Raw genomic sequence first — 14,219 nt, forward strand, 5'->3', positions numbered from 1 at the left:
CTGAATAAATGTAAGGTAGACCTGTTCAATGTCACACTGTGGAACATCTGAAGTAGAACAATGAAGATGACAGACCCAAACAGAAAAGTTGCATATTAAAGCTTTTAATACTAAGGCACTTAACATTCAGTTATTATTCAAATCAGCAGCAGTTACGTGTGTGTACTCTGTCTGTTTCATGTGTAGGAAGGGTGCTCCCAGTGACGCACTTCGACAGTTGGCATTACGCAATACACGAGTACCCAGCAGCACCCAACTGAAAAAGAGATAGGGCAATGTCCAGGCGGGGTTGTAACTTCCGGAGCCTGTGACAGGATGATGGCACATAGGAAGGGCATCCGGGTGAAACAGCACATAGCGGTAGCTACACACGTGCTTGTTATCACAACACAGAAATGGAACAGGATTTTCAGGACAATTGTACTGTAAAGCGTAGGTATAACATAATAGGACCCACAAAGAGAAGTGGTGAAGAAATAAAAACCACTACCAACGCAAGAGTTAGAAAGTACTTTTTTTTTTTACTTGGTGTGGTTTTCATAATGCAGAAAAGTGCTGACTGTACTTTGTTTTGCAATATTAAATTGTCCTAAATTGTTTTAAAATGAAGTTAATTCCTCTTTGGGCTCATCATTGTTAATAATTTGAGTAAGTAAGATATAGTGGAGTTATTAACATTTCATGGATGTTTAAGAGATTTTGGTATAATTCACAATTAAAGGTGAACTATGTAACTTTCATGTTTGTCTGCGTGGTTTTGGTTTTGCGTGATATTAAACATATCCATCTTCACAGAGACAAAAAAGTTACACCACCAGGTCAAGTTCCAGGTCAGATCTGAGGAGAAGCGAGCACATACAAACAATACAAGAAAGAACGCAAGTATTTCAATGTATTTTTGAGCAATAAAAACATCAGTAACTAAATATATGCAAGATCTTTCTCTTAACTTAACGGACCTGGTGGTGTCACATGGCGATAAAATACGCCTGCCATCCTTTTGAACAGTCTAAGAAAAACAATTGTATTTCAGAACAACTGACATAATAATAAAAAATAATTACTATATTGACTTATGGCTCAGTAAATTATACATCAATAATAATAGAACAATAATTTCTGGAAGTCAGTATTTATTGTGGGTATCTTTTCTTTTTTCTTTTTATGATAAGCTCTGAGTTGTAGACAGTCAAACACCTAATTACTATGGCTCAGAAAAAGGCCGAGAACTGTACAATTCTGCACTCTTGTCTTTTAATGTTCATTCTATGATGATTATTTATGTTTTGATTTGTTTGTATTGTGATTTTAAAGTCTTTCTTATTCTTCATAGCCCTCTGAATTACTTGTGTATGAATTGTGCCATATAAATAAACTTCCATTGCCTTGCCTTACAATCTAAAATAACTAGACCGTGAGTAAAACTGAAGTGAATATTTGGAAACTTGACACCCAGGTGTTTACGAAACACGCCTTATGTGACCAAAGGAGCTGCCGTTAGTCTCTCCATGAGTCTGATGCTGTGATCAGAGTGCTCTCATGTCACTGTGGGTCTGTGTCACTGTGACTCAGCGATACCTGTCCCTGTAACGCCACCTGTGGGTTACACAAAACAACCCCAACAACAACAACAAAAAAAGAAAAACCTAATTGCACTTTTTCTGATAAATATTGCAATTAAATTTGTGGTATCTGTTTACAAAGTAGGATTCTGTTCAGAGTATTTATTTATTTCATTCATAAAATATAAAAAGAAATTATCAGTATCATAACATTAAACAAATATATAAAATAGAGCAGAAAGAAGAGCAATCTTATGAGAGTCCTCATTATCTACAACCAACAACAACAACTAGAGCTGAATGATTTTGAAAAAAAAAAAAAAAAAAAAAAACTGATAAAAAACCCAGGAATTTCTCTGATAATTAGATCTGCAGTATATGTTTACAAAGTAGAATTCTGTTCAGAGGGCTCATTGCAAACAACTCCAGTAGCATTAACAGAAAGAAGACTGAACTGATAATGAAATGATTTGAATTTCCATCCTGATCAATAAAGTATCTATCTGTCTATCCAATAAACTAATACAAGAACCTGTTGGTAGATTTCTAAACCAGTGATGCCCAGCCAGGGGGTATTTGGAAAGGTTTCAGATTTACATGAAAGGTGCAGTTGACTAGTATGTAAATATAAAAGTTCTTTGTAGTGCATTTCACATATTTAATCATGTTTTTATAGCATAATTGTTGCAAAAAATATGAAATTGACAATAAAGTTGTTAACCAATTTCTAATTACTAAAGAATCACCAGTAGACCATATAGGCTTGAAAGTGAAAGCTTAGGGGTAGGTCAAGACAAAAAAGTTTGGGTCCCGTGGGTCTAAACTACAGATAGCCTAAATAACTGCAGCCTTTGCAATTTGATAATTGCACCAGCTCAAACTGTGACTTTGATTTGATTGCGATAGTGAAGCTCTACCAGCAAAACTCATTTTCTACCCATGTAAACCATTATAAGCTACTGTTTAAGGTGCAATTACCAACAGAGGAGGTGGTGGCAGCTGCTATTTTAGTGTATGTGCTAAAATAACTCTTTTACAGTGTAGTGCTTAACATCCACCTAATGTTTACGATGCCCCGGACGACAAAAATACAGGCCGTACTGACAGAGAAAGCACATACTCTTTGACTCTATGAGATCTACAATGAACGCAGCATTTCTGACATTCCTGTGGTGACCTGCGGAAACCAGCGCCTGGCCCCAAAAGAGTGGGATCCCCTCTTCTGGGCACGGGATACACGCAGCTTCTATGTAAAGAAAATATAGGGGAACTGCACACGTAATACAGCCATTTCTCTGGACAGCTTCAGAGCGGGGCTGTAAAGATTAAGCGTAATAACTGCAAAAATCGTGACCAGTCGGCCATTAAATTAATCGTAATCATTAACTTGAATGTACAGAGACACGTGCCAAAAGACCTTTTATAACGAAGACTAAAGATTAAAGACTAAAAGAAAATTTTTTATATTCTTGGTCCCCCTATAAAAGCAAGATGCTGCATCTCAAGGAGCTTTCCATGAATAAATTAATTATAAATAAAATTATTATTAAACTTGTATATATATATTTTATCCATAATATACTTAATTCAGGAACATTCTTGAACTAGAAGACTTCAGTGACCATATTTCAAACTTTATATTTGGTTAAAAATCTATTCCAAAAAGTCTCAACAAGTGCAACATTTAATATTTCATGTATGTAGAAATTGTTTGACTACTTGACTACAAAACTAATTGTTGGTTGCAGCTCTTACTACTTCAAATGCATATTTGTTATAAAAAAAGAACAATGCTGTAACCTAGTTGCTGGTTAACTTTGAAATATCTGTATCTCTGTACAAGAGATCCAAACTTTTTATCAGTTACAAGCTGCCAATACAAGTAATTGAACAAAAATGTGATTATGTGATAAGACTTGTAGATTTACGAAATGTTTCTATGACACAGTGAAAGTGAATTTGCATTAACTGAAGGGAAACATACTTGAGCAAGGCGCGTTGACGTGTGGGTGGAATGACTAAACAGGACAAAATGGGGGTTTACATTCTTAATATTACAATTAGGATTCCCTCCAAAAGATAGTGAAGCAATTACCAAAACTATAAAGCTTTAAAATATCTTGTTTCATGTCATTTTATGATAGTTATGTTATTAACGAAAGACAGTGTTGAGTAGGATTCAAAGTTTTCTTCCTTTCACTATTTTTCAAGCTTAAATAATTGTTTGGCCATAATTATTTTTCTCTTCAGTGTTTCTTAGCTTAATGTTCCTGTACTGTCCTTGTAAAATAAATGAAATAAACTAAACTAATAATGAAAAAAGCAATAAACATCCAGATGAAATGAACCTTAACTACATTTCAGGTTCAGATTTGTTTTTTGTATCAAATGAGCCATCTTTCAGTTCATTTTATTTCTCAAGAAAGACATGTTCACACTTGCAAATAGGCCTACGCCACATCAGAATTACTCAGAATTATGACAAAATGAAGAAACCACAAATGACACTGGCCTGAAGCATCACTTTTTCTGTACAAATTGACCCTAGTAGTTCTTAAACGGACGAAGCGTGCACTACTGCTTAAAAGAGACTGAAATAATTTGAGACCAAAGTTGGAGTCAGAGTCAGTCCTGATGGAGCAGACTGTTATGATATAAAGAAGAGGAAATGTGTGGTCACAGACGATGACAGTGAGGGGTCCCACTAAATGATCCCTGCGGTTTTACAATGAGGACCACCACACACATGCACACAAATGCCAAATGTATGGATCTGGATTGGGGATTAGTTGAGATATTTTTAAATTGCATTATAATTCAGTGGGTTTTGAAAACTGTATGTTAAAAATTTTATATAAAACTGTCAGGTCATAAGTAGGTGACAGATGTATAGGGGAAATAATAATAAAACTATTGCTGTTTTGGAGATATACATACGATACGATACATACCTCGATACATAAACCATGATACGATACATATCTCAATACAGTGCACTTTCGGTTTGATACGATATATTTAAAATCAATTTGATATGGTTCAATAAAAAAATCAAGCTTAAATCATGGCTGTGATACTAGAAGTCTTTAAACCACTTCTTGTCCAAAGTGAATATGAAACACTCACATTTTAATCCTCAAAACTGTGAAAATCTCAAATGTGTTGCATAAACGAGTTTCCTTCCACTGAACACGCAACAAAACTGTAGCACTGTAACAAAATAATTTAGTAAAATATACCAATTAATACTGTAATTGTATCAATTAATATCGATACAGCAGCCCACCATATCGATACACTATCATCACATTAAACAATATATCGACATTTCAATATTTTTGCACACCCCTAATTAAGAATATTGTCAATAATTTAAAACGTCTTAAAAGGCATTTTAGGGCGGTGCAATTAATCAAATTTCTTATAGTCACCAAAATCCTTGGGTCTTTTTCGATGAGCTCTGTAGCCTCTTTCAGTTAAAGTATGTGATTTGGAGCAGAGTTTAGACTTTTAAAGTTATCCAAACAAGGGTATAAGTCAATATTTCAGCACGTTTAAGATTTATTTTACAATCCATTCATGTTTTACATGTAGAACATTTCTGATGTAGTCCCAAAATAAAATCTCTCATGACATTTAGTGTATTTTTAAACTCAACTACAATTCCCGATGCAATAGTGATTGAAAATTTAACAGGTGAGAAGCTAGCCACTAAATGTTGTTAAAAATGCATGCCTCCAAATTGAATCTAAGAAGTGTTGCAGTTTAAATGAGAGATCCGTTACTGACTGAATGGTGAGTCAAAGAGTGGATTTCCTGCTTTTCAAAGAGGCCTTGAATTTGATCCTCAAGTGTCACTCAAGTTGCAGGTAATGGGCATGCCAGGTGTCCGGTCTCACGCTAGTATCATGCACCAACTACACTGACTCACATTAGAATACTATGTCAAGATATATACACACACACACAATACTATGTCAAGTTATACACACACAAGCTCAAATGTAAGACAAGAAAATGAAAAGATGACAACCGTTAAAACTGCTGGAATATTTACAAAGCCCGGAGTGACTCACCAGCTACACAAAAGTACCTGGTTTTGTTGTTTGCTCCTGTGACTACACACTGTAAACAATGGTCAGGTAAATGCAGAGGGCAGCGCTTTGTGTCGCCATGGCTTCGTCAGCGCTGTGTGGGCGGAGGCGGGACCCTGCACCGCTCCAACACAGAACGAGAGACATCTTAAGAACCACGCCACTCTGACCCCATGAGTATAATAATGACATTGTGTGGAAATCATATTCACAACACAACACCTGTCGCTCCATTCAATATTGTACAAGATCTAATCCTTATGAAAGAGACTGGATTCAAGCTTTAGAATTTAGTCATGATTTCAAATAGAGGGAGGGCGGAACCAGCGTCACATGAACGTTTTGTGAGTGTGAAGTTTTTGTTAGGGATTGTTTAAAGATGCACTGTGTAACTTTTCTGGTGGAGAGGCTGCCACCTGCTTGTTTCCTTGGAGATGTTACAGCTTTGCCTTGATCACTTCACATTATGGAGATAAACTTTGATCACATTAGTGGTCAGATCTATGGAGAAACAAGCCTGCACATAGTAAGAATTCATGTTTTTCATGGTATTTTTGAGCTATGAAACACCTGTAACTGAAAAAATTCAAGGTAAATTTGTTAAATCCCATATTGAGGAACAGTCCATGCAAAAAAAATAGCATCTCCATGAAGACGATCAAGTATCAGACCCTCAACCTTAGAAGTTACATAGTGCACCTTTAAGTAGTATTTAAAAGACAACAAACCAGTGTGGTCGAATAATCACATTTTAAACTTTATTCTATTGTGAGTGCTCACAGAAAACAGTTTTTGTTTAATCTGGATATAGGCACGAATTACAGATATTAAAGGTGTACTGCATAACATTTCTAGTGGTGAGTCTTCCATCTGCTTGTCTCCATGGACATATTTGTCAAGAATGTTCCACAGTATAGAGAATCCCATCTATCACGAGGGAGACAAGCAGGTGACAGCCTTTCGCTACATTACAATTCAGATCTGTGGAGAGTCGCCTCTATTCAATATTCACTCTATTTATAAGGAATTGTTGTATTTTTGAGCAATAGAAACACCTGTAATGAATAAATGCTAGATGGATATGTTTAATGTCACACCATGGAACATTACAGGCAAAGCAATAGCATATCCATGAAAACAAGTAGGTAGCAAACCCTCCACCAGAAAAGTTGCACAGTGCATCTTTAGCCATAAACCAAGCACAAATCAAGATCTTTATATCTAAACAGTAGGAAGACGGCATTATACTACTATACCTGTCCTCTAACTCAATTTATGACTACTTGAACAGCTTCAACAACAACAGAAAGCTCAAATAAAAACACAATATTGTTAAAAATGTCTCTTATAACCATGCAATTACCAAGACAGAAGTGTTTGGTTGCCAACTCCAATGATGATGATAACTTTTCTTTGTTGCTGTTTATTTAACTTTAGGCACAACAGTTTTTGTGCTGCCCATAATGACTTAATGGCAACAGTCATTACTCAGTGTAATTTACCGGTGGATGACTCAGATGAGCTCTTCTCTCAAATATTTACCACATTCCTGACTTTTGGACGCTTTCTCTCACAGTGAAGAGGAATGGTGCAGAACAGTGGCACAAGTAGGCCTATCACGATAACAAATTTGAAGTTCGATATATTGCTAACGAAAGCCTAGAAGATAAATTATAATATTGAAAATTATTTAAGCCACTGACGCCAAAACCAAAGAAAGAGATTTAAACCACAAAAATGATTAAAAAACTGCAACATTGTTAAAAAATCATGAGCTGCAATAAATAAACAGCAGAATGAAACACTTAGTACTAAGTCTGCATCTGTAATGACTCACTGAAATTATTAATCCGAGCTTCTATAGCTTAAATCTTATCATATAGCTGAAAAATGACCAACAAATTTCCAGTAGTGCAAAGAAAGTGTACTCACGATAAACACTGACCCCAGAAATATATTGTTTCTACTATCATATATTGAATGATAATTTGATATAGTGATTATTGCAACAGGCCTGGGCACAAGTCGTCAATAGGGCCTTGAGATGTTTGGTCGATTAATCGGTTGATAGTGTCACAAGTTTAACCTTTGTATAAATTAACTGTTTCTTGATACGTTCTTTAGCATAAATTGTTGTTTTTGTTTTGTTTGTGAGTGCTGTTTGGGTCTAATACATAGACATCCATAATAGTTTTGAGAGATTTGCCACACCCCCTTTTTTGTTGATAAATCGATCGGCAGGACATGTCTTTAGTTGACCAACAGCTTCATAAATCAACTACAGGCTTAATATTGGTCACTAATAAAGGAATGGAAATATGTGCCAGAGGAGCTCCCACTCAGAATCACACTCACAGGTGCAACATGTCTAATGGGATGTGCAATGGTGCTGCCCCCAAGAGTTCTACCAAAATCAGAATCCAGTCCACACAAAGTGATGTCAGTCAGTGTGACCTTGATTTCTTTCCTAATTTCCTGCTCTTTATGCTGCTTCAATAATCATTTCTGTCCAAGAACAATGATCTCATGCTACTTCAGTGGACACAAACTCAAAAGCACCCACACTACTGATTTGGTTGAGCCATAACCAGCTCTCTGCCTCCATCTACTGGCAGTTTTCCAGTAAAAGTTGTAACCTCCACCCATAGAGTCTATTCTTCCACCATATAGCCTAATGTATCCATGTTTTAATTGATAATAAATCAATACTTATTAGTTCAGTTTGGGACTGTATTTTTTATGCTGCTCCACCCTGGGATAATATGACCAAGAGGATGATTGATTGATTAATCTCCCTCCAGTATCACATTGTAGAATCATAGGTCGATGGCACCATCTACTGATTCTTCTGGGAAATACCTCTAGTACAGGGCTATAAATACAGTTGAGATTATAAAAATCAATCAAAAATGCTCGGTGGGTTGACCAACTGTTTGTAATATGTTGTAATTGTCACTACAAAAGGCAACTCCTAAAATGTAGCATCTTTAACTAAAAAGAAAACATGTAGGAAAACATGTAAGAAATACAAACAGAATAAATGTCTGTTTTTAGTGATGATTAACTATGTGAATGTTCTGCCTTAGTTTATCTTCTGTGGAGTTTATTGTTATGAAAGCTGGACAAAAAACTAGTGCAGTTTTATAAGACGTACTCTCTCTCCCTGTTGCATAACATTATACAATAGGTGCTTTGGTAAGAAAACAAAAACCTCTCCAATGTCAAGCAGCAGATACAAGTCATGAGGTAAAAGATCTGAACAAGGTGAACATCTTATAAATAACTGACCCAGTCCTATTTCTGTCCAAACATTTCTGCAGCAGTGTGTTAGAATACATGCATTTATTGAGAAAACTGCTATCTATAAAAAGATGCAAACATTCTGGAGCCATGGTGGCCCTTTAACTTCTTGAGTCTCTAGAAGGGAATATATAATTTTCCGTGTGTGTGTGTGTGTGTGTGTGTGTGTGTGTTTCACTGTTATAACACACACACTGCATACTTACATAATCAAATATTGCAAATATTTAAAAATGAAACAGTTCAGCCATAAAACTAGAAGAAGTGATATCAATAAAGCAATTACCGAGCACTAAAAATATCTATTTCCAAACAACAAACAGGAAAATGCATAAAAGCACAACTGCAGTACCAGCAAAGAGCACCGAGTTCTGACATGAACTCAATGACACCACTACCAGCAGTTCCCATCAAGCCCACTAGATGGAGCCATTCCACATTCAATCTCACTTTGAAAACACGGTCCACTACGCACTAAGTAAATCTGAACTTGGCATGTTACGTCATTTTAGGGGCAACAAACAAACTTGCCTTTTAAAACTGCAGACTGAAGTACATGCCAGCAGCCAGGTCAGACCCACTGGGAGAAGGGCGCACAGTCCTGCCAATGGTCCAGTGATTGACAGATGAGCACAGGGCAGACACAAGCAGATGTTTGGGGAGGGTAACTTCACATTTACCAACTCCCAGTAGTGAAAATTCACCCACAGGACACAAGTCAAAGCAGGAGAGTTAAAATATGTGACTAAAATGCAGAAATGTGCAAATGAAAGCAGGTGTAACACACATAAACAATATAAACAAGAGTGGGTGTGTTACCAATAGTTAGTGGCACAGTTGGGAGCTAAAAGAAAGGGAGGGAGAGTGTTTTTATCCTCGTGTGCACTCATTGAGAGGGGTCAGTGAGTGCGATTGTTCCTGGACTGCCTGTCAAAACAGTGCATCAGCTACGACAGTCTGTGTTTATCTCCGCCCCATTATAAAACGCAAGCTCGCACCCTCGGACATGATCACAAGTAACGCATGTGAGTGAAAAAGTGTGAGGAAGTCTGATTAATGCTTTAAAACAAAGCCCTAGAAACAGGAGAGTAACAACATATAAACAGGATTTGGAGATTTAAAGACCTGCGTCACTACTACATCATTACCACCCTGTTTGAAGTATAAGCACGCACAAGCAGGTGAGTGGCTAGAGTGTAAAAGTAACACAACATAAGTCTTACCAAGTAGAGGATGTCCAAGAAGATGTCCAAGAAGAACCAAGAAGACACACCGAGGAGGAGATGCCAGAAGCCAGCCAACAGACCCCGCGTGTCTCTTCTGCATGTCCTCCATATACTGCAGAGGCCAGAGAGAGGGACGGTCAACCACATGGCAGAGACACATGCATAGACTGTGAGCAAAACAAGCAGAGGAGGGGGAGTGCAGAGAGGGAGGGCTACGGGGAGAGGGTACAAAAGTGTAAAAAACAGTGCTTTAAAGAGAGTGAGGGAGTGACTGTTGTTGAGGAGAGAGCCGTAGGGTATAGGAGCGTTCACAGAGACATTATTCTTTGTCAGGACAGCCAGGTCTTGCAAAACAAATCACAAATCATGCTCAGAAATCTGTCTTTCACGTAGTGCTGCAAGGTTAATTGTAAATGGATCGAAATCGCAATTTGAATGAGGGTGCTATAATTTCCTCCACAAGCAACAACAACAAAATATTGCAAACCCTGTAGTTCAGGTCTGTAAAACATGTCCTGAAATGTCATTCTTGTTTGAGTTTGCCTTGTCATAACTCTCTTGTCTTTTTATCGATTCATCTGCACGTGTTTAAAGCGTAAACTATCAATAGAATCACACACACACAAAACCATCACAAAACTTGTCAAAAATATAAATTAAGATATATATTTCAAGTTCAGGTGCCAAGGTTCATCTTTAAAACTCATCTATCAATCCATCAGACAGGTTGTTTTCAGCAGACGTCGTAGATTACCAGCAGGAGGAGATGCAGACTTCGTAGTTACGTTCATTGCGTTGGCGGAGGATGAATATAGCCTATTTCCCCTCAAGAACTTCATTTCCCAGGAAACTTGCTAAACAAACACTTAAGTCCAGCCTCAGTGTCTTCAGACGGAATCCTGGGAAGTGCAGTACCAGCATGAGCAATTGTGCGGTTACTGGGAAGCGATTACACAACTTCTGAAGTCATTGCGTTTAACATAAAACTGTGGTCGTTTCATAATAAAGTATTGGTGGAAAAAAGCGGAAAAAGTGCACAGGAGCATACAAAGCGCAATATTTTTCAGATGTGCATGTTATGAAGAGCACTAAAGACCTCCAGAGCTGATATAATAAAAAGTGAATTACGCAGATCAGTTCAGCAGAGGTACAAATTCAAGATAACGCAAATGTTTTTTTTAACCGCAAAACAGCTTTAAAAATACTCCAAAAGTAATAAAGTAGACGATCAAGGCTGGGAAATGGCGTATATCGAAATTGCATTTAGTGCGTCACAGAACGTCAAAAATATAAAAAAAAATGTAAACACAATATAATTCAAAACAATAACAATAACAGACTATTAACACGTGCCCATAGACTAAAATATCGACATGTCTTATAGTTACAACATTCAGAAGTAAAGAAAAGCTATCTAGACTCGTTTTTCCCACATTTCTGCTAAAATATAAACTGATATAAATTTCTTCGCATCCACATTATAAAACCTATTTAAGGATCAAAAAGAATACCCACCAGAGAGCTGATAGTTTGCCATGTTTTATCAAATATGGAAGGGTAATACCTTTGTTGTGGTCGTGGATGAGAGTGAACCCGGTGAACCAGCCCTCCCTCCTCTCTCTCCTCCGCCGTCATTGCACTCAACTGAGCATAATTGAACCAGACCGACGGGAGGTTTTGCCGTTGTCTTGCATTGGCTAAATGGGAGAATTAACCTTGTAAAGACGGCCAGGCGACAGGGCAAGTGCATTTTTACAGTAGACACTATTCTGGGTTCATTATGTATTTCCATTTCATGCACATGATGAGTGCCTGAGATGCCATAGATCTAAACCATATAGTCTGTGATTTCAACTGCCTAAGGGCTCCAGTTTTACTCTTATACTGTTTGTTATAGATGATATTTTGAGGACGTTTCACTCTTCAAAAGACAGAATATTTATATTTGAATATTCAGTGTATTAGAGGGCATTAGTACTCTGGAACCCATAACTCTATACAGACATATACTCATAAATATTTAAAGGGAATAACTTTAAGATGTATTTTTGTAGGCCTATATGATATACAGGTGATATTAAAGATTACTCTACGTTAGGAATGACATAACCTATTACAGACTACGTAACAGAAAGCCCCTACACCTACTATACCACATGTTGCTGAGTATGGCTGCACACACCATAGTATAAAATACATTGTGTGTATGTGTCTCTGTAGGTATGCGTGTGTTTTACGCGTGGGGAAACAGTAGCTCTTCTCACTCGTACACTGCTTGTGGTGCTTGTGGCTAACCACATCCTCTTGTAGTTTAGAAAATAAACACGTTGTCCTCTCACAGTGAACCACACAGACCTCCCTCTGAGTACACTCTGACCTTGTTTCAGCCTCTGCGTGTCAGTAAAGAATATATGAGCTGTGTAAAAAACATATGGTACGTAAGCATGCAAGACACTCAGCATCAGAGCTACAATTAATAACAAAGATAGCATGTTTTTGCAGTTTGAAAAAAACTCTACAGTCTTCAAAATAGCATTAAGAAAAACTACAACTTTGGAAACTGCAACCCACAACATCAAAAACACATGAGCAAAAAGACCATAATGACATGTTTCTTTCTCTGGCATTTCAAGGTCACAGAGTTGCAAATTTCAACAAATGTTCAATATATATTAACACCGACGATGTGTTGACATGAGTCGAAAATCTGATCAATGTTTTACCTTTGAACTCTGGGTTTCCAATAGATTCCACAGAGGTAGCTTCCAGTATTTTCTGCACTTCTGCTGAAGAGAGGTCCTGGTGCGAGAAGAATGGTGCACCTTTAAAGATCAGATAAGTCTGCAAAGCACGCACTGGTTTGTTTTATGCCCCTGTTTTTACTTCCTGAAGATTACTGGTAACTTAATCAGGCCTGTGCATGACCTAACCACCACTTTGCTGGCGTCAATGTTGACACTGGAAGCTCATGCAGTCCCCCTTGTGTACACCTCCACGCCCTATTGTTTGAACTCATACATAATCATATCATTAATTATAATTATAAAAACTGAAGAAGAAAGAGAAAAGGCTATAATTTTAACTTTCCCATAACTCTCCTTTATGTCTGGCCTTTCACAGTGCTGTGTTCCCTTGGAGTGGGCCTCTTGTGTGTTCTGGCATTCCACACATGGACCAGTGTCATGCTCCATGCACATGTTTAAAGCTGCCACAGTTTGATTGAGCAATAGGTAACGTTCTGCTTGTTGTCCACTGGCAGCAGTTATCACGTCATAAAAAGTAATATAACCTTTAAGTAAGAACACACACTCAGCGCTAACTTTTTTAATAGGCTGCCCAGACAAACTAGAAAGTGAATTAACTTTTATGGGTCTTCAAACGGCCTGGAAAACCAATAGTGGTGTAAGTGACATTTTCGGGAAGTATACATGTAGGTAAAACATTAAAAAACACAGTGTTGAACTGTTGTGCACCTTCAAACAAGGCATAACATGATCAAGAATTATATAATTCAAATGGATATAACAGGGAACATAATATTACTTGCGATCCTCAATTAGGCGCTCAGAAAAGCAGATAAACGCAAGTACCTACTGGCAAATATGTGAAGTAGGCCAACTATTAAACTGCTGTAAGCGGAGCAATCTGGAGTAATCGTGATAATGTGCACCTTCTGTTTGTAAAAAAAATTCAACAGTTAAATTGTGAAGAAAAGTACAGGTTCTGATTTATGGGCTGAGAAAAAATATTTTAGAAATCGAAATAAACAAATCTATTATCCTATTATTCATATGCTTCAGCTTCCTGTTACATGCAACAATTTGAGAACCTTTTCCCACTCAAAAGATTTTTTTTATTGTTAATTTCTATGGGAACAGTCCATCACTCTGAAACCATTGTGAGCTCCATAGCCTTTCTATAAGCGACAGCACACCAACTGGTGATTGCGCAATCTCTTCTGCAAAACAACTCCGACCTGTTGAGTAACTCTTTTGTGGGGAACAATAAAAAATATAGAATTTCATTAAAATGTCACA

The 14,219-nt window shown here is 37.2% G+C and overlaps 1 long non-coding RNA gene across 4 annotated transcripts in view; it reads right to left on the minus strand.

The window, feature by feature from the left end:
- Nucleotides 1-13,115, minus strand: part of LOC129407505 (uncharacterized) — a 36,861-nt gene extending 23,746 nt beyond the window's left edge. For 3 of the 4 annotated variants that reach the window (XR_008631574.1, XR_008631577.1, XR_008631575.1), the window contains exons 1-2: nt 12,906-13,115; nt 10,180-10,294 (exon numbers count right to left, since the gene is read on the minus strand). This is a non-coding gene — a long non-coding RNA (uncharacterized LOC129407505). Of the gene's footprint in view, nt 1-21; nt 1,863-10,179; nt 10,295-12,905 lie in introns of those variants that run through there. The other variant, XR_008631576.1, reaches the window with a different exon arrangement.
- Nucleotides 13,116-14,219: the final 1,104 nt, after the last annotated feature.

The sequence above is a fragment of the Boleophthalmus pectinirostris genome, unplaced genomic scaffold (assembly GCF_026225935.1).
Source record: "Boleophthalmus pectinirostris isolate CB_2022bp ecotype Guang Dong unplaced genomic scaffold, ASM2622593v1 HiC_scaffold_12, whole genome shotgun sequence".
In the NCBI taxonomy this organism is placed as follows: Eukaryota; Metazoa; Chordata; class Actinopteri; order Gobiiformes; family Gobiidae; genus Boleophthalmus; species Boleophthalmus pectinirostris.